Below are 25,326 nucleotides of genomic sequence, written 5' to 3'. Positions count from 1 at the left end.
TGTGGAAATCCTAATCTCCAAAGATAAAAGTATTAAGAGACTGGGCCTTTGGGAAGTGATTAATTCATGAAGGTAAAGCCCTCATGAATGCATTTCACATCCTTAAAAAAGAGGCTCCAGAGAGATCGTTTGCCCCTTCCTGCAAGGGAGGACACACTGAAAGTGCCACCTATGAACCAGGAACCCTCACCTGGCCATGCTGGAACTTTGATCTTGGACTTTCCAGCTTCCAGAACTGTGAGAAATAAACTTTTGTTGTTTAAAAGCCACCCAGTCTGTGGTATTTTGTTACAGCAGCTGAACAGACTAAGATACAACTAATAGAGTCTTATAAACAGATATAGCCAAGTTCAAAGTTAAATGATAAAGAGCAGATGCAAACACTTGCTACAAACATAACAGACATAACAGCACATAAAGTATTTCTTCAAATCAATTAAGACAACTATCTAATAGAAAAAATATGCAAAGGAAATAAGCAAGCAATTTATAGAAGTAATACAAATGAAGCATGTGAAAAAAAGTTCAACATCACTACTAACCTAGTAAATATAAGCTAAAACAACAGTGTGATGTAATTTTGAAAATATAACTAGCAAACTTTTAAAAGATTGACAAGGTCTAATATTAAGATTGTGAGCAAACTGTCTCTTCTGTGAGTAAACTAGTGAAGCCTTTTTTAGAAAACAACATGGCAATATCTATCACAATTCTAGACGGGCATACCCTTCAATCCAGGATTTCTATGTCTAAGTATCAGAGTCCTTGAGAAGCATCTGCATCCAGTATATGACCAGAGACAAGTACAAAGGCATTTACTACAGCATTGTTTATAATAGCCAAAAATCAAGAATGGTCAAATAAATGACAGTAGACTTCTATGCATTATTTAAAAAGGTTGAGGGGCACCTGGGTGGCTCAGTCGATTAAGTTTCTGACTCTTGATTTCCACTCAAGTCACACTCTCATGGTTTATGAGTTCAAGCCCTGTACAAACAGCACAGAGCCTGCTTGGGATTCTCTCCCTCTCCCTTCTCTCTCTGCTCCTCCCCTGTACTTGCTTGTGCACTCTCTCTCTTTCTCAAAATAAATAAACTAAAATTAAATTAAATTAAATTAAAAAGTTGAAGTAGAGCTTTATATACTGCTTGAAAAGATCTCTAAAATATGTATATAAAATAAAAACATAACTACAAAATAATATGTATAAGCAGAAATATCCTATTTATATAATAAAAATTATTTGTGTGGGTAAATATACATACCTATATTGAGAAAAATCAGGAATGATGCACATCAATTCTCAACAGAGTTGATTAACATCTATGAGCATCAAGATATGGACAAAGTGAGATGTTAACTTCTTACCCTATACTCCTAGAGGAAATCTCTGTTAATATCACTTTATTCTTCAAGACCCTTTCTAAGCACTTATTACCCAAATATCACCAGGCTTCAAAGTACTAGGGTTTTTTGTTGGCTTGTTACTACCATGTTAAAAAATGTAAGAACATGGAAAGGAGTTGCCCTTGTGCAGTTGCCCTTGCCCCAGGGCCACGTGTGCTGCTGGAGTCGCTCACCCTCACACAGTTCTGTTCAAGTTTCAGCAGCGCACAGTACAATCCTGCTCCCCATTTGAACTACATTCAAATGTAGTGCTTCACTGTGCTTCACTCAGGCCGGTATCTCCACTCCAGTGTCACCTCCTCAGCAACTTTTAGGACCTATGCTCATCCTTCCCCTGAAAGTGGACAGGCATATGGCTATTCTTCCTGGGTTAGGCTCTCTTGGGGGGTTTCCATAACAGGGTGCCTTGGGCCCTAAAGTGTTACAGCTCTTTTTAGCTTCACACATAACACATCCTTTCTTCCACCAGGGTGCATCTCAGAGAGAATAGCTAGGTGGTCACTTTGAAATTAACAAAAGCTACTAAAGACTCAGAATTACTTTTGGAGGAATTTATCATGCAGATACTCACGCATAGGTAAGAAATGACTTTTGTGCAAAGTTATTCTCTGTAGCATTGTTTGTAATAGCCAAAGATTAGAAACAACCCAAATGTTGATCAAAAGTAACTGGTTAAATAAATGATAATATGTCTATATCATAGAACATTAAACAACTGTAAAAAAGAATGAAGAAGCTTTCATTATACCAATAGGAAAAGAAGCCCAAGATAAACATACAAACAAAAAACAAGGTGCAGAATGGTATGTAAAATATGCTGCCTTTGGAAGCAAATGAAGAAAAATAAGAATCTATTTGATTTTGCTTGTATATGCTTGAACAAACTGTGGTAATTTATGTAGTAAATTAAGGACAGTGCTTACCAATGGTAGAGACTGGGTAAGAATTGGTTAGATAAATGACAAGAATGGTGGGGAGACATTTTACTGTATATCATTAATATTCTTTGGTTTTTAAACCATATTTATGTTTACTCTATTCAGCCTTCAGATTTTCTTTTCTTAAAGTCAAGTCCTTGCCACAGACCTACGTAAGAAAAATCCTTGCAAGTTGGCTTTCTGGCCCCAATCCTTGTTATATTTTCATTTTGTTTTTCTTCTCCCCAGAGGTTCCTCTAGGAATTTTTTTATTTAATCAATGTAAATGGTTATGGGACAGATAGAGCACAGGCCTTTTCAATCTGATCTCCCCTTGCTCAGGATAAACTCTGTTTTACACACTGAATAGAGTAAATAGAGTGTAAATAGAGTATATAACGACATATGCGTACATAATAACATGTATCGTGTTTGCATAAATGAATACTCTTTGGGTTACAAATACCAGAAATTCAACTCAAACTCTTATAATAATCCTGAGATTCCCCATGCACACCAAGGGCATGAAAGCACTTAATAAAATTCCTAACTTCCAGGGTTGATGGAAATATGAAATAAATTAATGCAGAGATAAAGAGCTTGGTCATGCAGCTACTTCATAGTAAATAGAAAATAAATGTTAGTTATTGTTATCATTTGTGGCCATTTTAAAGCATAATATTCATTCTTTTGTGCCACATGTCTGAGTATTGTTTATAAATGTGCAGGATCTATTATACAAGTTACAAAATAAGTTGTAGGTTTTAGGGTTAGTCTTTTACTTGCACACACAAATTTTTATATGGAAAGACAAAAAAAAGTCCACAGTAAATTTTGAAAAATTTTAAATGGTTAAACAAATTTAATTCAAACTTCCAAGTGTAATTGAGACCTAGAGTATAGGAAAACGCCAAGCAGGAGAAAATAGGGGATTCCGAATGGTGCCTGATAAACACTCATTCAAGATCTCAAATACTCACACAGGGGGAAAGATGAATGATTTGATTGGGCAGCAGTTATTGTTAAAGGAAAATAAAGTGGAAGAAACTGAAATATTTAGGTACCTATCAAGAAGTGATGAAAGCCAGCTGTGGAAAAAGATTCTGTAAGGGAGTTTCTGTATTGCAAAGGAAATAGCTGCACAATGTCAAGAAGGGAATCAGTGAGATACAAAGCAAGGAAACCCACTGCAATAAGATGCCATATTCACAAAAGTATTATTCACACATAATCTCAACATTTTCTCCCTACTGTGCTGTGGTTTGAAAATTTTGCTTCATTACTCATGAATTTACCTCCAAACATTTGTGGCTCTATCTCATTAATTTTAATATTTGTCTTCTAAAATATTTTTATATTTGTCTCTTGGGATCCCAGGAATGTACTGTGGTATGTCTCTTGTTCCACAGGTTGTATTTATTAGTTGAGATGGGAATGGAAAGTGGAATGTCTGTGGTAATTTTCAGAAGATAATATGTCAGTGCTAAAATCTGAATGTCTAGAATGTCTAGATTCCTACACATTTGTGACAACAATAAATCAATGATTTTGAATTATTCTTAACGTATATTTAAATATCGAACAGCTTTTATATACTGGAAGATAGACCTGTTGGCATCACCTTTCTTGTAATAAATATGATCATGGTGATGGTGTTGATGATAGCAAACTAAAATTTTCTGTTTTTAAAAAATATTTTGAGGTTTAGCTATAAGAAGTCCACTGAAACGTTTTGCTGTTAAGATATGTAACAACTAGAATATGAAACTAACTGTACGTGTAGCCACAGTTAATGTTTGTGCTCCTTGAAACTTTAAGTGTTTTGAAGCAGTATTGTGGACTGGAAAACCATAATAAGTGCCCTGAAACTAGCTCATTTTAGACATTCATCAACAACATTTTGATGGTTAATTTTATGTGTCAACTTGAATGGGCCACAGGGTGCCCAGATATTTTGTTAAAAATTATTTCTGGGGCGCCTGGGTGGCTCAGTTGGTTAAGCGTCTGACTTTGGTTCAGGTCATGATCTCACCATTCGTGAGTTCAAGCCCTGCATCAGGCTCTGTGGCGACAGCTTGGAGCCTGGAGCCTGCTTCGGATTCTGTGTCTCCCTCTCTCTCTGACCCTCCCCCACTTGCACTCTGTCTCTGTCTCTCTCTGTCAAAAATAAATAAACATTAAAAAGTTTGAAAAAAAACATTTTTTTCTGGGTGCATCTGTGAGGGTATCTCTGGATAAGGCTCACATTTGAATTGGTAGACTGAATAAAGCTGATGGCCTTCCCCATTGTGGGTGGGCCTCGTCCAATCTGTTGAAGACGTAAATAGCATAAAAAGTTAGGAAAGGATTATTTCTCTCTTCCTGTCTTTGAGCTAAAACATTTGTTTTCCCCTGCCTTTGGATTCAGACTTGGGATGGAACTTATACCATTGGCTCTGCTGGTTCCTGGACTCAGACCAGAACTATATGCCATAGTTACAATAACTTAAAACTCATAATAACTCTCTTTTACGTGTGTGTGTGTGTGTGTGTGTGTGTGTGTGTGTGTGTGTGTGTTGTATAATTTTTTTTTCTCCAGTTGGTTCTGTTTTGTTTCTCTGGATAACCTTGACAAATACAAACATAAAATGCTCTATTAGGTCTTAAAATCAGGCTAGACAACATGAAGGAACAGACGGTCTTGCAAGATTTCCAGGACTTCCTGTGTTCAGTTAAGGCAGCAATGCCACGAGATGAGCCTTTCTTGTTTATTTTTGTACTTCCACTTCCTGTCAAGTGCTCTTAACCAGTGAATTCAGAGGTGCATGAACATTTAAATAAACTCAAAGAGTGCATAATTATGTGTTTAGTATTTCTCCCCCGCCCCCACCAATAATTTCAATTTCTTTAGAAATTTCTGTAATCGATTGACTGGCAGAATTTTTATTTTAATTCAAAGATGAACACCATTACGTCTCTCACTTCTCTAAGGGCACATGTAAAGGTAGTGTTCTTTCTTGGGTAATAATTATAGTGACAAAAATTGTAACACCACCTATCAGTTTGTTATGGCTTATACCAGTGTTTCTCAAAATTCTGGTCCCAGACCAGCAGTGTCAGTATTACATGAGAATTTATCAGAAATGTAAATTCTTAAGGTCTATCTACTCCAGACCTTCTGAATCAGAAACTGTTTAAAGTTTGAGAACCACTGGTTTATAGAATCACTTCATAAGCATTATCTCATTAAATCTTTGAAACATGAGTTTGGTACTATTATCTGTATTTTACAGAAGAAGAAAATAAGGCTTGGAGAAACTAAAAGGTCTTCCAACGATCACACCAATAAAATGCAGAGCTAAGGCTTGAACCAAGTTCTTGTGACCCAAACCAATGCTCTTTGCACAACATCGTTCTCTCCTGATATAACTTGCGTATGTTCCTAACATGTACCCCCACTGCCATAAAAGACTTGGGGTACTTTACATAATAACTCCACACAGTGGAAACGTGCCTAACCTAATAGGAAAACAACAGTAAGTGGCCCTTTCATAGAACTCCTGTGTGTTTCCTCCTATTTATGCATGGCAATGCACACAGAGAAGCAGGACCTAAAAACATTTGGTTCATGTGAAAACAGTTCATTCTGTCCTACCTTGCCTCCGATGCTCCCATCAAGAGGTTTTCATGTTCTTTCTGCTCAACTCTGATGCAGTATAGTTTTGTAACAGCAGAAGAATGTAAACAACCTCAATGTCCATCAGAATGGAATGGTTAATTAAATTTTGCAGTGGTTGTAAAGCATAAGGCAACTCTATATGGACTCATAAGGAAAAGATCTCTAAGACACCTCAACAAGAGGAAAAAGTAAGGTGCAGACAGTGCATATAGTATGCTATCATTCATGCGGTGAAATGAAGAATAACTAACACACATATATGTTTGTAAATGCAAAGAATTTCTCCAGAAGGATAAATAACTCAATAATGGTGGTTTTGTCCAGCCAAGGGAACTATGGGGAAAGGAGAGGGGAAGGGAGACGGTGATTAAGAAAGGAAAGAGGGGGAGTTACTTTTCATTGTTTTGTATTGTTTGAATTCTTTTAAAGCCACAATTAAAATGGCCTATTAAATTGTATCTTTATTATACATATATATTTATTTATATTTTTTATAGATTGGAAAGGACAGCATTCCATCTGCCCTTCATAATCAGTTATGTTTTCATTCCCAAGAAGCTTCTTATAATTTTAGTCTAAACTACCTCTTTATGTAAATTCCCAATTTTCATCTCATTGGGTGAAGTGGAATTAATTCTTCTTAAACGTGAAGCATTGCTTCCTATTTCTAGCATACTAGGAATTCTTTCTTCATCTTTCAAAAGCTGCTAAAAACTCCCCAATCCAAAATCCTCTTGCAAGCCTGGGACATCTCTGAGCCTAGGGTTCTTCATCTTGATTTTTTTCTAACACAAATTGCTTTCCACCCTGGTTCCTCCAATCTCAAATCCCAACCTGCCTCATACTTTTTAAATGAGCCAATGCCCAATAGATAATTAATGAGCTGTGAAGTGCCCTCACGGCCAGGTGCCTTCTTCCTGTGAGAGAACTAACTCTCCCCAACTCCTCACCCTCTACAAAAAGCAAAAAGGATGAGGAAGGGAAAAAGAAAGAATAAAAGAGTTTTGATAATTACACATAAGAGCCAGCTATAATTATGCAAACCAGGATAAGCAATGGTGAGTTCATTTAGAATGGATGTTAAAAATATTGCAAATAAAGGAGGAAGAATGGCTGTTATATACTAACAAGTAAATGTGTAGTTTCTGGAATGAGTAAAATTTTGAGTGATTCATAAATAAAACTTAAAAGAGTGTAGGAAGCAGGATATGGGCTAAGTAAAAAATGTTTGTATAGGGGTTGGTAATTTATTGGGAAATACCTATAACATATCACAACCTGATTGAAGCAGGGAGGAATGGGGAAAGGAAAGGGAAAAAATATATTGGGTTGGCTGAAACAGCCCTATTTTGCTAAAAGAAAATGTGGAGTTATCTTATTAACATAACTACCAATTTATATTACTAATGATTTAAATCACCTAACTAGGTACTAGAGCATTCACAAAATAACTCAGTTTGTTAGGGCATAGAAAGTGAGAGCTCTGAAGCCAGACTCACCTCAGATTTCTGTTCCAATTTACAGCCCAGGAGCTTAACCATGTTGACTGATTGTTAAACAATGAATAGACATTATCTGTGCAAATCCACAAGGGTAGGCAATGTAGGGGAAGAGAGAAGAGCTGGTTTTCCTTGATCCTTGCCTCCCCCATGTTTCTCCAGTTCACCCTCACACCAACCTCAGCTGATTAAAAATAAGATGCTTTCTTTTGTCCTATAACTTGACAATTATGGGGAAACTCTAATAGGAAGACCCTCTACAGAAACACTATGGTTCTGGGGACTAAGGGAATTTTTAGTGTAGCTTTTAAGTTGGTTTTTAGCATAAATTTGTTAAGTAACTTCAGTTACCTTCTATTTGACTTTCTCTTTTCTAATTGATGAGGCTAATAAATTATTATAAAAATAATAACTCCAGGCTGTGGGATGTTACATATTTATTGGCATGCCAATGCCATGAGTAAGCATTGTTATTGGCATGCCAATGCCATTGGCATGACATGGCTCACTCTTTCCCTTTTAATTCAGCACTCTCTGAGGCTCAGCTTCCCACAAATCAAGATTGTTTTCTACTAACTTAGTGTGATCTGTCTCTAGCAACTGAGATTTTTCAATGATCTCTGCAGGTGGTAGTCATTATAGGTGAATATTCATAGTATATTAATAGGCATTTAAAAATGTATCTTATATAGCTATTCAAAACAAAAGACTAATAAAGACTTAGGGGCGTGACAGATGATTTAACAAACATTTATTTGGTACCTATTGTGTTCTGGGCACTATGCTAACCATTTGGATGGCAATGATGAATAAGATGAGGTCCTTGCTTTGACATACTCTCAGTCTAATGGAAGAAATGGAAAGTACACATACAATTTCAATATAATAGTGCTGTAATAGAGTACATGAATAGAAAATTGTGGCAGGACAGAGGACCACTAATGCTGCCTGAGGCACTCAGCTAAGGCTTTCTGTTTCATCTTGAGGACAAGGTGAGCATCTTTGGCATAGCAGGAAAGGTGAACATGGCTTTAGAAGAGCTAGTAGCCCAGTAGGGGAGAGAGAGTAACAGAAAAATAGCTATAAGACAATGAGGGAAGGACTTTAAGTGGAAGCAGACATAAAATGCTATGGAACCCCAACATAAGAATTAGTTTTGTGACAGCAGTGGGAATGGGGTGGAGGCTGCGGTCAGCAAAGATGAGTGTAATAGAAAGGAGGTGACACTGCAACTCCACATAAAAGTAGAATCGAGATTTGCCAGACAGAAGAGGAGAGAAGAAACATGAGCATTCTAGGGAAAAGGAGCACCTTGATCTTAAGTATGAAGGCACAAATGAGGAATATTCTGGAGTGTGTAAAGGCATATGGCGGTGGAAGACCAGAGAGTAATTAGAAAATCAGACTTGGCTATATTCTGAAGGGAATCTTATGCTGCACAAAGGAGGTTGGGCTAAAGTATATCCTGTAGGCAGATGGAAATTGAAGAAAGTTTTTGATCCTGGTAGTGACGTGATCAGATCTAGTTGTATAAATATGACTAAGGAAAAGCTGTATAAATATGACTAAGGTCACCTGGATGTGACCTTCCAGGTGTGAGGTGATGAGCTCTGATCTCGACTGAAGCAGTGGAATGAAAAATGAAGGGGAAGGAGAAGGTTTCTCAAGAGGTAGAACTGAAAGGAAGTAAGGAATTTAGAGGAAGGTCACAGTTCACTCTGGGAGAATGACAGGGTTTTTTTTGGCTGAGCTAGGGAGAAAGGGAGAAGAAATTTCTGTGAACAAATTGTAGGGATAGTGTCATTTCAATTCTTCACCAGATGATGGGGTGCCTGGGTGGCGCAGTTGGCTAAGCATCCGACTTCAGCCAGGTCACGATCTCGCGGTCCGTGAGTTCGAGCCCCACGTCAGGCTCTGGGCTGATGGCTCGGAGCCTGGAGCCTGTTTCCGATTCTGTGTCTCCCTCTCTCTCTGCCCCTCCCCCGTTCATGCTCTGTCTCTCTCTGTCCCAAAAATAAATAAAAAAATGTTGAAAAAAAAAAATTAAAAAAAAAAAAAAATTCTTCACCAGATGTTGGGGCGTCTGGGTGGCTCAGTCGGTTAAGCGGCCGACTTCGGCTCAGGTCATGATCTCGCGGTCCGTGAGTTCGAGCCCCGCGTCGGGCTCTGTGCTGACAGCTCAGAGCCTGGAGCTTGTTTCAGATTCTGTGTCTCCCTCTCTCTGACCCTCCCCCGTTCATGCTCTGTCTCTCTCTGTCTCAAAAATAAAAAAAAAAAAAAAAAAAAAAAATTCTTCACCAGATGTTGAATTTTTAGGTGCTTCAAAGGGAATTCCTTTGAGTAGTTGGAGATACAGATCTACTGATGGAGGAGAAATCAAGCCAAAGCATGAGATTGCCTAAGGGTGAAGGGGACTAGCGGAAGGAGAAGAAACAAGTGAGAAAGAAACCCTAGGGAACCCCAACTTCTAAGGGCTGGACCGAGGGACAAAAAAATAAGGGAAGAGGCAAAACACTTAGAAGGATACATGAGGATGACCAGGAGAGGAAGTGAGGCAGAACTCAGAAGAGAAGAAGACTTTCCCTCTGGAGATAGTAACAGTTAGTGGCAAATGGAGAAGAGAGGCTAGTAGGATAGTGTCCATGGAGTGGTAACTCAATGTTCTTACCCACCTTGGTGACAGCAGTAGGGTGGGGGCAGAAATCCGATGGCAGTGAATTAAAAAGAGAATAGGACCATGCTCCCTTTGGCAGCACCTATACTAAAATTGGAATGATTAACAGAGAAGATTAGCATGGCCCCAGCGCAAGTATGACCCACAAATTCATGAAGCATTCCATACTTTTGTCTTCCGGAGGAGCAGTTCCAGGAGGCCAAGCTTCTTGTGTGCATCACTTCAAGCCCAGGCCGGTGTGGCTGAGTAGATGGCTAAGTGCCCAAGGAGCTAGAGTTTTATCTGAGGAAAACCAAAGCCTGAAAAGGCAAATAAATCTTCCTCCCTCCTGTCTTCGGTCATGTAAAAGAGGTGTTTATTATTCAAAAAAAGAAAAAAGAAAAGAAAAGAAAAAGAAAAAAAAGAGAATAGGACCTAATGAATAGAAGAAGTCATGTAGCCTTCTTTCTTGAGAATTTGATGATGAAAAGGTGAAATGTAAGGCATTAGCCCAGAAAAAAAGGAAGTTGAGCTAAAGAAAGAGTGGTTGTTTTTGTCACTGTTTTTTATTTCTTTAACGTCTGGTGGAGTCTCGAGCACATGTGTGTACCCAGAAGAGAAAGGGTACATGAGAGGAGGGGAGATAACTGAGGAAGCCAGATTCTGGGGGCTCAGGGTGAAAGCCAAGGCTTGGAAAGTGGCGGAATATTTTCTTCTGGGATAATAAGGAAGAAGGAAGCACATGTTGAAGCCGAGAGAAGTCTGAAGATGGTGAGGAAGGCCACATCAGTGAGTTTATCCCTGACGATCTTTTTTTTTTTTTTTGACAAGGCAGCTGGTGAGGAAATCTCTGAAGGTGAAAAGAGCGTGAATATACTGAGAGAGGATGTTGTTAATAAACACCAGTGTCTTGTTGTTAATAAACACCATTGTCTTAATAAACACGTTTAAACACATTGCTTCAGTTTCTCCAGTGAGTTCGTTAAAGTCTTATCTCAAGAAAGGTAGTCAAAAATGACTATGGGAAATTCAGATCACAAGCTTCTAGATACAGAAGAATCTACATAGAGCAGGACTAATACTGGGCTTACATAGCTTTGCTTGGGGTTCCACAAATGCTTTTGATAATGCTTCCTTTAAGCAACTTCAAGGCAAATTTTGGGTGTAAGATTTACATTTTATTTGGAGTAAAATATTCTAGTACTTGGTATCCTACCAAAAATAAAAAATATAAAAAGGCACAACAACCAAACCTGGACTTTGCCTTAGTATGGGAAACATCATAAGCCTGGGAGAGAATTGATGTGTCTCTCCAGCCATTTTAGAAACTCAAACTACTGATTATCAGGTCTGGTGTGTGCTGCATGGTTGCCCTGAACAAATGAGCTTCAGACACGACGATAAAAGAGAGACATCAGACTAGACAAACTATCATTTAGAAAGAATTAAGACAGCCATATTGTATGCTAACCATCAGCTCATCTATGGCTGTTCTGGTGTCACTACTCTCCAGAGGCTACTTAATCTCATTGAGACAAGACAGCCAGCCTAATTGATACAGAAAATGAAAGCCCTTTGATCTCATATCAAACAGAGTCAGACTAAGAGAAGGATCCAGCAGGCAAGATGACTGTCTTCCAAAGGAGAATTAACACTGCAGGCAGGAAAGTGGGAAAGTGGTAATATCTTACTTTGGAATTTCATGGACTTGGTTTACTTAAATAATGACTGAAAAGTAATAAATTCATCTCAATGAATGAATGGGGTGTGTGTGCTCTTACTGATAAAGCACTAAGAAATCTTTCAAATTATCAACATTTTCAGTTAGGTGTTATAGTACTGATGAAAAGCACAATAGAAGCATAATAAATGTAAGAACACCTGCCTCTGGGCACTTAACTCTACAGGACAGGTGTTTGCCAATGTCAACCTTTACTGACAGGATCTGCTGCCCCTACTAAATAACTTCCTTGGAAGAGGTTTATTATATTATGATTTAAATAGCATTTGCTAAGCTTTGTGAACAAATTAGGTAGCTACCCATGCAAAATACATGGCTTTGCAATAATCAGAATATCTATGAATATACTAATATGTCTGTAAAGTTATCAGAACACTTATTTGTGTGTCAGGAAACTCATAAAAATTGGTGTTCTCTATTCTAATGCAAAAAGTACACATTTCGACGATCACATCAGTTGTATTTTACATACTTAATATAATGGTGGTTTTGAAAACCAGCCCAAGACTATGCTTATATAAGTAGGATTAACTAAATTATGGTATTTAGAAAGAAAAAAAGGATTACTACAGTGTTTTCCTTTCAGATACAGGGGATTACTCTGAAAAATAACATAGTCTCTAGTTTAGTTGGTTCTGCCAACTGGATCTTATTCTTGATATATGTAAAAGCCTCGAGTATCTGATATTTGGGAAAGCGTATCCTCCCAGTATTTGACATTTTTAAAGCTGAGAAACCATGAAAAAATACTATAAAAGAAGTGTTAGAAAGGAATCAAGACAGAATATAAAATAACATCTTTTTCTTACCCAAGACAGTATCCGTAATGATGAATAATCAAATCAACAACAACAAAATAACACGTATTTGAATGAACCTAGGAAAAAATGTGGCTGATTGCATATAATATATGGATGTCTCCAAAATAAATTCTGGCCCTCTTGGGATTTTTCTTCCAGTAATTTACAGGGCCAGACTTTAAATTTTTGGGCTGCTCAACTGTCCACTTCTTTTTTCTCCTCATTTAAAATTGACACCACTTCTCTGTTCCACCATCTTAAAGGCACCACAGCTGTTGTTTACTGAACTCACATGAGATCCATTTCCATCTTTCTAAATGAATATAGCACCTGGTTTATGATCTTCCTCCACATCCTCATTCCTCATCACCACTTTCTGACAACTTCAAAATTCATGCTGGGGGACCCATCAGTTACCTCAACTGTAGAGGCTCATGATCTTGTTCCCTGCAATCCTCCAACTCCACCCTACTTCAGCCATGCATCAGCAATATCATCCCTGAATTTAACCATTATAGGCACTATTTGTTTTTGATGCACAACCCCCATATGTGCTACTGCACTCCTCCCCTTCCCAACCTTCTCCCTGCTTTCTGCTCACTGAGTTTAATAAACACTCAATCCTTCATAGTTTAATCCATCCATAAACACTCTTGCCAGCCTATTATTGCCCTCCCCACTGAGGTCCCTGTCATATTCTTGTGACCCACCATGTCAGTGGGCAAACCTATGTCATACATGCGGTCCAGTGTTCTGTGCATGCCCAAGAGCATTGCTGGAGAAAAGCTGGGATGACTCTGACTCACTGTAACACACACATGCTCCCTACCACTGTGCCACAATGCCAACAACAATCCCTGATTCAGTGCCGAGAATATTCTCCTCCACGGCTCTGCACCATAATTCTCTCCCATGTACCTCAAAATCTCATATAACCTTCCTGTGTCATTCATAGCAGAGACTTCCTGAAGCAATTGAATGTAACAGGTCTCATATCCCCTCCACATCTCAAAATACACCTGTCTCTTCATTTAACTTCCTTCAATTTACATCTGCTTCAAAGGCACTTTTAACACCATTTATCTGACTTCCAATTCTCACCTCAAGGTCTCTCCAGAAGCCCAACATCATATTACAACTTTTTACCTGAGGGGTTCCTGGGTGGCGCAGTCATTAACTGTCCAACTCTTCATCTCGGCTCAGGTGGTGATCTCATGGTTCATGGGTTTGAGCCCCACATCGGGCTCTGTCCTGATGGTGCAGAGCTTGCTTGGGATTCTGTCTTTGCTCCTCTGTGCCCCTCTGCTGCTTGTGCTTTCTCTCTCTCAAAATAAGTAAACTTAAAAAAAATAAAAGCCAAAAAAACGTTTTACTTGAAATCATTATTACACTATATGTTAACTAACTTGAATTTAAATAAAATTTAAAAATAAAAAAATAAATAAAACTTTTTATAGCATGTCCCCATGCTGAGTACTAAGCTGGCACGTGGTAGGCACTCAATAGATATTTATTGAATGAATGGATAAATAGATAAATCTATACCTGCATGTTTTACTTCCAGTTTGACTCTAGGTAAATGGCATTAACTGGAGAAGAAAAGGATCGTCAAAGAGGAAAACTGCTTACTGCCTCTTCCATTCCAGCTGTTGCTATTACCTTTGACTCTAGTCTTCGGTGCTGTATTGATTTTTCAACAACAGAGCTTTTTTTTTTTTCTTTTTTGGAAGTAATTGTAAGATGGAACCAGGCCCACATATGATTACTCTAAGTGAAATAAAAACAACTTGATTGCACACACGGTGTTTTAAAGGGCAACAATTAAATGTATATAACTTAAGTACACAGCATGCATAAAGTAACCTATTTATAAAATCAGAGGGGCATAACATCACCCCAAAACCATCCTGATCACTATCATACTTCTGCTACATTCAAGTTCTTATAGCCTGATGACTACTGTTTTTGTGTTCTTCAAATGTATAGGATCCTTATGATGGTATAAAAAATAGTCACCCACCACATCGTTCTATATATTTTCCTACATGCTGTTTCTATTATGTAAGCTATTTTAAATTTCTTATGATCTTGTTAAAAATATGTGTTTATAAATTGTAAATTCTGTTTTTCTGGTTTCTACATCTATGATTTTTTTCCCCTCTAAATATGGATGGATTCCAGAAAACCCAGAGACAATATCTAACAAGATCAGAGCAGAGGAAGGAGAGGAATGGCAAATAAACATTTTCCAGTGTCGAGTTAGGAAGATATTCGATCTTTCAATGTGCTCAACAAATGGGTTTAATAATGCACATTTTGGTATAAAACAGTTCACAACAGAAATATTTGCTACTCAGCCCATTTATCCTGGGAATTACACAACATGGACCATTTTCAATAACTCTTTTCATTGTAATGATTTCCTCCTGCTCAAGCAACAGAGATGTACAAACCATTTTGGTCTAGAAATGTAATATGTCGAGATACAAATGTATTAAAAAAATTAAATACAATCATTTTCATCACTTTGGTTCAATGTTATATTGTCTTTCTCAAGGTACTTTAGCCTTCTAAACTCTTTCCAATGAGAATATAAAACTTCTTTTTATTCAGAATCCATACAACTTGACAAAACAGATTTATTTAAAAGTCATAGTAAACTATTGATAGACCAAAACAAGAGATGAATATACTTTTTTAGGAGACCAGTTGGCTTCTCTTAATCTTGAAAGTTAAAGATCTTGAAGTGCCTTTTGAATCATAAGAAATAACATTATGTTTGGTATAATTTTGACTCATGCAAATGTATGTATGTATGTGTATATTTATTTCTTTTGAGAGAGAGAGAGAGAGAGCAAGCAGAGGAGGGGCAGAGAGAGAGGGAGAGAGAGAGAATCCCAAGCAGGCTCCACACTGTCAACACAGAGCCCAACATGGGGGTCCATCTCACAACTGTGAGATCATGACCTGAGCTGACATCAAGAGTCAGACACTTAACCAACTGAGCCACCCAGGTGCTCCTGTAATTTTATATTTTAATGTCAATCCATACATATCATATAGATAGTAACTTTTTTACTTAATTGAATTACGGAAAACCTCTTTGAATATTCTGAATGAGTGGAAGTCTAACATCATCCATTTAATCATTCATTAATTTATTCAGCAAACAGGTATTGAAAGCATATGATGTGTATAGCACAACAGTAGAAACTAGTTCACCGAAGAGTTTAACAATTAAGAGAGAGAATTAAGATATATCTCTATATCACTATAATTTACAGTATAGTAATCCTCTCCTGCCCCAACTTACCCACCAGGGATATGTTCCAAGACGCCCAGTGGATGTCTGAAACTGCAGATATAACCAAGCCCCATTATACTGGTTTTTCTTATGCATGCATACCAATGATAAAGTTTAATTTATAAAGTAGGCACAGTAAGAGACTAACAATAATAACTTACCAAAATAGAACAATAATAATAAAGCTATGTGAATGTGATCTCTCTCGCTTTCTCTCTCTCTCAAAATATGTTATTGTATTGTACTCACCTTTCTTTTTGTAATGATGTGCGATGATAAAATGCCTGCATGAGGAGGCGAAGTGAGGTGAATGACATATGCATTGTGACATAGCGTTAGGCTACTACTGGCCTTCTGACGATAGGTCAGAGGGGGATTATCTGCTTTCTGACAAAGCTTGACCACAGGTAACTGAAACTGTGGAACGTGAAACCACGAAAGGGGGGGTCTACTGTAATTATTGCCACAGAGATATGTTGTAAAAGTTTACAGGATCATTGAGATTTGAGATAATTTTTTTTTTTTTACTGGCCTGACAATTTAGTCTTACAATTTTATGTTTCACAAAGCTGCATGAATGACAACAACATAAAGCACTGCACTCACTCATGGGTTTATTCTTTCAGCCTTTGTGTACTCAGAATTTTTTACCACATTTGTCTAGTACTTGAAAAGCAAAAATTCAGGAAGCAGGGAGTGTTTCATTATTGAGCATGTATTGTGAGGAAGGCACTAAGCTGAGCACTCATCCCAAACATTAAAAATGAAGGTAGCGGACATGGTCCCTTTGCTCAAGGAGTTCCTAGTCTAATAGGACAAAGAGGAAAAAATACACATTTGCACTGAACATGTCTTTCATTCCTTCCTACATTCTCACCATCACTGGAATTGAATTTTATTAGGCATCAAAGTAACCACATTATTTCATCCATGCCCCCTAGGAGCAGCAAGCAATACAATTGGTTATGGTCGATTTTATGGTTAGCCCATGATTGTTGATAAGACAAGTCAGTGTTTTCAAAAGCACTGGATGCTGCTGGTATAACCCACACATGGGTTAAAAGTGCTGAGATGGCATTTCTGATCAACTTGAGCAGCAAACAGTCTTTGATAAAGGGCCTCAGATGTCTAAAGCAGAAGCTGCTTGAAAGAACAAAATTCTACCCAGGAAGTGAGAGCCTGAAAGATTTGCTTCTGGGGATTCTTCCTGGTGACATGACAGGTCTTTTCCCTCCTGTGAATGAGAGCAGAAACAACAGAAGAATGGAGGAGAGGACTGACAGCTAATGCAGAACAGACTGCAATGTATGAGAGAGGAAGTGTAGGAGAAAGTAAGAAAAGGCAAGATTTATGAGAAGAAAGGGAGGGAAGAGGAGGAGGGAAGGAAGGAAGGAAGAAAGGAAGGAAAGAAGGAAGGAGGGAGGGAGGGAAGGAAGGAAGGAGAGAGGGAGGGAGGGAGGGAAGGGGAAAGGAGGAAGAAAGGAGAGAAGAAAGGAAAGAAGGAGGGAGCAAGGGAGCAAGGGAGGGGGAAAGTAAGAAGGGAGAAGACTGCATATATCACTAGTAGCAAGGGATCCAAGGGTGTGGTGGCTGTACCGATTGAACACAGAGTACTGTGCAGTAAATCCTGGGCCAGGTGCCCAGGAAAAAGGACAGTAAAACTCCTAAGAAGTGACAGCTGTTTTATCAGGAGGAATATTAGTAATAATCATAACTAACTATGTACTTTCTGTGTGCCAATCCTGTTAAGTGCTTTACATGGATTAACTCATTAAATCCTCAGGACAACCATAGAGGCAGGGAGTCTTAACCCAGATAAAGAAACCAAGTTTCAGAGAAGTTAAGTAACTTACCAGAGGACACAAACAGCTCAGTGGCAGGACCTGGATTTGAATCACCAAAGCCTGGCTCCTGTGATGCGATTCTTAAGCACTGAGCTACACCTCATTGGCTCTTACCGGGCTTGCAAGACTCTAGATTTGTAATATGGTAGGAAAAAATCATGATGGATTGAGACCTGAATCTGCTCACCTCTGGCTTCCAAACTTCTTCCTACTCTTTATATGAGGAGAGACAAGTATTTTAAACAAAATTCACGTTTGTTATATACACATTCCAGTGTAAGACACACATTCCAGTATAATTTCAATTAACTGAATATACTGACTTTATAGTGGCAATAATTTTAGATAACACTTAATCTGTGGTGTGTTGAATCAAATTATCCTTAAGTAACATTTTTGTGAACAATTTCAGCTGAAGCCCCTAGCAGAATATTGGTTGCATGTAAAATACATAAATTCAGGAGGATTTCCCTAAAGTTATGTATTATAGAGAGTTATTTTCATTAATAAGCTGTCGGCTAGCCAACAATGGGCTAGTTGTGAGGTTGGGTAAGAGGAGAGATCATTTATTCATTCATTTGACAAATATTTATTGCCCACTATGTGCCAAGGAATTATTTTAGTGATACAAGAGAACATAAAACAAATTTTGAGCTCTTCTGTAGATTATATACTGGAGGTGGGGGGAGACTGACACTAAAAAAATAAACAAATAAGCCTATAATGTGTTAGAGTATGATAAGTGCTAAGGAAAAGAAACAAAGTGAAATAAGATAGATGGGAGTAGATGCAGTTCATGTAGGGTGGTCAGAGAACGTCCCTCTGATGACTTCTGAGTGAGACCTGAAGGAAGTAAGGAAGACAGCCATGCTTATGTGTGGGTGAAGAGCATTTCAGCAAAAAACAACAACAACAACAACAACAACAACAAAAACTCCAGCAAATGCAAACCTCAGAGGCATGAATGTGCTTGGTAGGTCTGAGAAACACTAAAGAAGCTAGTATGGCTGCCGCAGAGGAAGCAAGGGGCAGAGTGATGAGAAGAATCAGAGCAGAAGTGGTGCAGGGCAAGACTGCAATTTTATTCTGAGAGAAATGGGATAACAATGGAGTGTCTGACACTAGTGAGCAGTGATTTGAACTGTGGACATAGACCTGGGAAGTTGAAAAAAAAAAAAAAGAAAAAAGAGGGTAGGATAGGGGAAGTGAGGTATCTCCCCTTGCATGCTTCTAGGGAGAGAGTATGGGATAGGAAATACAAGGTTGTCTAAGGACAAATAAACTTCTGCTAAGCTCAGAAGGCAAGGTGGACAGAGAAGAGATTGAGAGGATGACAAACAGCTCTTAAAGGGAAAAAAGTGGGAGCCAGGGACTGTGGAAGAGTGGGAAGCAACAGAATGCATGGCTTTTAAGACAAATGTCAGCAAGTATGGGTCACACCAGAGCAGTGGGAATGAAGAACGGAGAGCCACATGGAAGGAAAAGGTGAGGAAGACGGTGGGGGGGGGGGGGTGCTGGGAATAGATGAAGAAGGTTGAGCAGTACTGGGGTAACGTCTCAGGTGAGACAACCCACTCTCTCCTCCATCTGTCACATACCCAGAGACCGTTGTGGTTTTGTCAAAGCCTAAGATGTTTGGTGTGTACTATTTCTGGGGTTGTTCCTCCTGCAATGGGTAGATGTTTCAAACCAGTTTAAAAAAGAAAATCTTGTTGGTCAAAGGGTTAGCTGTCTTTAAAAAGAGATAGAATAGGAAGTGTGATTTCATGAAAGGGATATTGGTTGCATACTAATATTTATTAAAGGTCTGTTAAATGCAAAATGCACAAAGTAGAAAATTAATTCTTACCCCGGTTTATTATAGCAGATAATTGTATCCCTACTTTATGGGTGAGGGAAACTGGGGTTCTGAAAGTTTAGTACCTACTCCAAGGTCACATTGTGGCCAGGCTTCTGGTTCCAACTGCATAAATGTCCCTGCACATCTAGGGAAGACCTTCAAGCCAACTGTGCGCGTGAGCCAACGTAGTAGAAAACAACACAGGGACCATAGCCTGTTCCTCTGCACACGTTTTGGATCGGCAGTTCTCAGGATTTCTGATATTTCTGGAACTCTTCAGATTCACAGCATACTGCCTTTTACTCTCCCGACCCCCCCACCCCCACCCACCACCACTTCCCACTGCCTCACAGGACACTGGCTGCCACTCACATTTTCAATGGTTTACAGATATGTCACATCTCCCAAAGTTATGCTTCATGGTATCTTTAAAGAATTGCTGTGATTAGCCAAGACTTCTAACCTTTAGTATCCCAGCTCTGTGAGTACTACTGTAATTTACTTATCACATTTTATTAATGAGGGTTGATTGACTTAATCCATCACATTTAGTTTTAGCCCAGTAATTAAAAGCCTGGCTCCTCTTGCCCCACCTAGTGAATTTTTCTAATTTTTTTTCCCCGAGGTATTCATGTCTATTGTCTTGAAAATCCAGAGACTCATGTTAGAGAGCCCCAACATATTTCACATTTGAAGTCCAAACCCCTCTTTGGGTTGCTAACATCAGAGTCCCATCCACTGGCACTGTTCTTATTTAGGGCATTTATAAGAACAGATGTAGAATGATGGTGCCAGACGATAGCATTTTCAAGCTGCAGCAGCACCTATACGAATCGTTGAGTCTTATCATCTTTTTTATTGACAAAGACCTTAAGGTCTTGGGGCTTTAGTGTGTTGCCCAAGGTCACACAGGTAGTTCATGGCCAACTCAGGTTAAATTTCAGGTTTTCTGACCCACAGACCAGCAACCTCAATTACTCTTCCAGATCTTCTCTTGCAAAGGTAAAACTCTCTGTTGCCTCTCTCCAAACTGTTTTCATACCATCTTCCTAAATGATTAGCAAACCCACTTAATAGGCATAGACACTGACGGTCAGAAAGGTTACATGACTATAACTGGGGGTACAGTGAGCATTGCTGTGAGGAAGAACTAGGAATAAAACACAGGCTCTTGACTTAGAAATCAAGGATTCGTTCCTTTCACATACACTCACATAGATATTAAAGACATTGTTGAATAAAATTAGCAATCTTTCTCAGTTCTGGGCTATGTAGTTTCTAATTGATCTCATAATTTAGTACTTGCTCTTTTTGAAGAAAAATTGTTTAACTGGAATTTGCAGGGGGAGGAAATGCAGAAAATTACGTCGGTATTTTTTGCAGGTAAGATTTTAGAATTTGTCTTTCAGTCAAATTTCGAAATTTATCTGAACACATTTTCTTTCAGACAAATATGTTTTCAGTGACTAATATCTTCAATGCAAGAGAAAACATAACAAATCCACAGAAAGTAACAGGACAACCTGGTTCTTTCCTATTTAAGCAAAGTGGAACACTGTCCTCAACTTTTCAGATGTTATTCTATTTATGCCACACTGTTCTGGTCTGTCTGTGCCTGCTTGATTCCATAACACTCATAGAGAGAGACAAGAACAATTGCTGCATTGCATTGATCACCTACTATGGTCAAATGGCACAACCAGGTGCTGGATCATTGCCAAGAGGAACATGGATGGTAAACTCGCTTGGAGAGCTCAGGGTGGTAGAAAGCAGAACATCAAGCTTGTAAGGAGGTAGAAAGCAGATGGCCTCAAGGAGTCAGAGCCGAGAGGGATGTCGTTCAGCTGAGGGGATCTCCCAAGTTTGGAGAGCTGGGCCCTAAAATGATCATAGGATTTACAGAAGAGGAATAAAAGGAAGGGAACTACAGGTAGAAGAGACTGATTCTGAAATCCTGACATCCCTATCCTTAAACTTTGCTGACATTATATAAAAAATTATTATGCTATATCTCCCAGAAGGGAGTAGGAAGAAGTAGTCCCAGAAAAGAGGGATGAAGGATATAAAGCCAACTTTCTCATTGACCAGTACTTACTAGACATAAAATACTTGCCAGTTACTGTGCTAGGCATTGAGGACACTATGATGTGAATGACAACAAATTTATAACAGAGTTTAAAAATAGAACTCTCCAATTTATGGTAAAATGTTTGATCCACAGAGCTATGCTATTATATACTTTCTTACAGAAATTCAAAGACCCCTGCAAAGAATGCCGTTGTATATTATTTTTGGGAAAAACCCATAATGAGACAATGTAGAAGAGTTACATGAATATGGGCACATACATTACACAATCTCATTTAATAAGATGGATTTCAGTGCATAACAGGACAGACACAGAATGCCATTCATCCTAAAAGAATTAGATTGCGAGGATACTCTATACTCAGAGCCCTGAGGCTACATCTCTTGGCCCCAGGACCTCAGCTTATACTTCCTTCACTTGCCCCTATGGTCAGGCCATTCACAGAAGTTTCTCTCAGGTGCCCAAAAAGAAGCTTCTCCCTTTGCCCTTCCTTCTACCTCCCAGATCCCACTTTATCATGATTTACCCCCACTGTGTTGTACCCTCACTGCCTCATCTGCATGGTCTATGTAAAGCATGTACGCACCTTTCAGCTCAACCAAAGGCAGTTATGCCAACACAATTGTTAGGCCATGTGTGCAGCGGAGATTCAAGTATTACCTTAGAAAAGAGATGTTAGAAGTCAGTGAAAACTGTAGGACCCTATAAATCAAAACGAAATGTAAATATTTCAATGTGATTATCACCATCTTTTATAAGTATTTTTACAGTTATTTTACTGATTATTCAGGATACTAATATAGATGATGAAAGGATCTTAACACGTTTCGAACATGTCATGACAATACGCCAAGAACACACAGGTATTCACACACACATATTACACACACACACACACACACACACACACACACACACACACACACACACTAAGCAAAGAGAAGATATGAGTGCCTATCAGAAGGGAAAAAAAGAAAATATGACAATTATACAAACATGAACATAGTACTGACATGTTGCACAGGAATAATTATAGAGCAGTAGAACCCACAAAAATGGAAAGTTCCAAAAAATAATAATGTCTGGGTTTTTTCTTAAATTTATAAGCTACTACCCGATACATTTTTTCCCTCACGACAAATATCAAAATTTGCAAGTTTCACTGCTTAAATCCAATATATTAGATCACATCACATGCAACAACAAAAAGAGAAAAAAAACAGGTGTTTTCCAAATCGACTAGAAGTAATTTATTTGGAAGACTGAATTAAAAAATCCTTTAAAATGCAGAATTTTACAATTGAAGAAAGTTGGTAGTACAATTGAGTTTTCCTAGAATATTTAGTAAATTTGCAGTATTTTAAGGGAAAACCTAAGAAAACTTCTTGAAAATGCCTGAGGAAGAAAAAATGCATTAAAATGCACTGCATTATATTATACTATTTCTGTTAACATTATAATTTTTCACAGTAATTACTCAACAAAGATAACATTTACATACACATATAAATCAAGTTAAAGATGAGGGCAACTGATCTTAAAGTTATTAAACCAAAAAAAATTTTTACCAAAACAATAAATAGATCTTTATAGACAAAAAATATACATTTGCATGAACCTCCAATTAAAATTATTGTACAGTGGATTATAGCAAAACATTATTTCTGAGTTTCTAGAAAATATATTTTATAAATTCAAATAGCCAATATAAATCAGAGATGATTTAAAATTAGATGTACATTATAAAGTTACTAATTTTATATAAATTACTCATTCCTTAAACAAGAGTACAAATTATAGAACAGAATTTTAAATTTCATTTTTGTTTTAGGGAAAACAAAATTCACAGATATCTGATATAAAATGTTCACAAAGAATGCATCTCTTGTGTGACACTAAGAAAACTTTCAGCATAAGCTACAACATCATATTTGAACATAAATACATTACTTCTAATTTTTAAAAGCCTGTAAGATGATTTACAACTTTCAGATACCAGATACATGGCATGCAAATCATAATTCTTGAATGCTCCACATTCATTCATAAAAGACTCCTAAACAAAGGGGTAAGAATTTGGTTCACAGTGTAAAAACTTTGCACAAATTTTGCTATGATAACCTATTACCCACAGAGGAAGTTATCCATAAACAAAAACAATCTGGTATTTACTAATTTTACACAATCCATTGTAAAACTTCCTGGTCTGAAGTTTGAACCAACTGGATTTTATGTGAACCATAACTAGAGAGAGTGAACAATGATAAATTAATAATATCAGAGAAAGCAGATGACATAAAGAGAGCTAACACTCAGGAATTATAATCAAATAAAGTTTCTTTCTCTCCTTCTTTCCTTCTTTCTTTCTTTCTTTCTTTCCTTCCTTCTTTATTTCTTTCTTTTTCCTTCTTTCTTTCTTTTCTTTCTTTTCCTTCCTTCCTTCCTTCCTTCCTTCCTTCCTTCCTTCCTTCCTTCCTTTCTTTCTTTCTCTTTCTTTCTTTCTTTCTTTACCTCATACAAGTGATATATTAATCTAAATGATGGAATTTCAAATCTATCTATGGTTGTTGTCAAATTCAGTAATTAAAAATGCAACCCAGTGTAGAAAAGACATTTTTCTGTTAATTTAAAAAATATTTATGGCTTACTATCTTTCAAACAAATTATTTACCCAAATAAATTCTTGCAATCATTTGCTGGTTTCTATGACTATTTATTGACAATTATTTCTAAATTACATAAATGTGTTAATTACCAACAAGTAAATTTTGTTTTAAAATCATTGATAAGTGTAACACTTATAAAAATGGAAGATTCTCATTTGTATCTCTGTTTTAAAGTCTAATCATTTGTAGTGATCTAATATTTCATATAAATACAAAATCTAACAATTGGTTTCTTAAGTCTATAAGGTATATGAGGTTATAGATATCTTTACAAATTTTGTTCAGAAATTGAATTTTATTTTAGAAGATATACTCCTAAGCACAAAATGTATTTTATGAATTATCTTAAGTATAAAGAAACACAAATATCCACTTTATCATTCAAGAATAAATTATTATAAGGGATTGCAAAATATTTGCTAATGGAAATGCAACAATTTTTATTTACCTAACCTGTTACTTCACACTGTAGTATAGAATGAATTTTATAAAGGCAAAATTGATTTACTCTGAAATTAGCAACATGGTTTAATTAAAAAAGTCACAAGATTTATAGAAGTAATATTTCCAATTCAAATAGTGTTTTGCTGGGCTTCAATTTTTCCAGAGAGCACTGAAATAAATAAATATTTTTTTGGCTTTACTTTAAGATATTTAAAAGGGTTTTAAGTATTCTACAGATACAGACTTTAAAGAACCCTGAATTCTTTAAAAAAAACAAACAGCTATTTCTTTCTTCTTCTTTTTTTTTTTTTTTTGGTTTTGCTCCATTGTAGGAAGTCTTGAAGACTTTGTCTCTTTTTTTTTTTTTTTTTGTCCAAAATCTCATTTTCACCTGAAATAATTGTATTCAGGTTTTCTTAGAAGGTAAAGTATACATTCTTACAAGGTTTCAAATTTCAGAATTC

General features: G+C 37.4%; 2 long non-coding RNA genes and 1 other non-coding gene across 5 annotated transcripts in view; 2 read left to right on the top strand and 1 right to left on the bottom strand.

Moving 5' to 3' along the window:
• The window catches only part of LOC132679174 (uncharacterized), a 162,652-nt gene extending 147,500 nt beyond the window's left edge, over positions 1-15,152 (top strand). The window contains exons 5-6 of one of the 2 annotated variants that reach the window (XR_009609997.2): positions 1,877-1,984; positions 14,240-15,152. This is a non-coding gene — a long non-coding RNA (uncharacterized LOC132679174). The remainder of the gene's footprint in view (positions 1-1,876; positions 1,985-14,239) is intronic. The other variant, XR_009609996.2, reaches the window with a different exon arrangement.
• LOC132679175 (uncharacterized) overlaps positions 1-25,326 on the bottom strand; it is a 75,594-nt gene that overhangs the window by 49,077 nt on the left and 1,191 nt on the right. The window contains exons 2-4 of one of the 2 annotated variants that reach the window (XR_009609999.2): positions 22,339-22,412; positions 13,822-14,014; positions 4,567-4,632 (exon numbers count right to left, since the gene is read on the bottom strand). This is a non-coding gene — a long non-coding RNA (uncharacterized LOC132679175). Of the gene's footprint in view, positions 1-4,566; positions 4,633-13,821; positions 14,015-22,338; positions 22,413-25,326 lie in introns of those variants that run through there. The other variant, XR_009609998.2, reaches the window with a different exon arrangement.
• LOC132679921 (U6 spliceosomal RNA) lies at positions 10,219-10,327 on the top strand. The gene has a single exon (XR_009610407.1). It is a non-coding gene; the product is annotated as a U6 spliceosomal RNA (small nuclear RNA).

This window comes from Panthera onca, chromosome A2 (genome assembly GCF_046562875.1).
Source record: "Panthera onca isolate mPanOnc1 chromosome A2, mPanOnc1 haplotype 2, whole genome shotgun sequence".
Taxonomy (NCBI): Eukaryota; Metazoa; Chordata; class Mammalia; order Carnivora; family Felidae; genus Panthera; species Panthera onca.
This window is presented reverse-complemented; position numbering and strand designations above follow the sequence as displayed.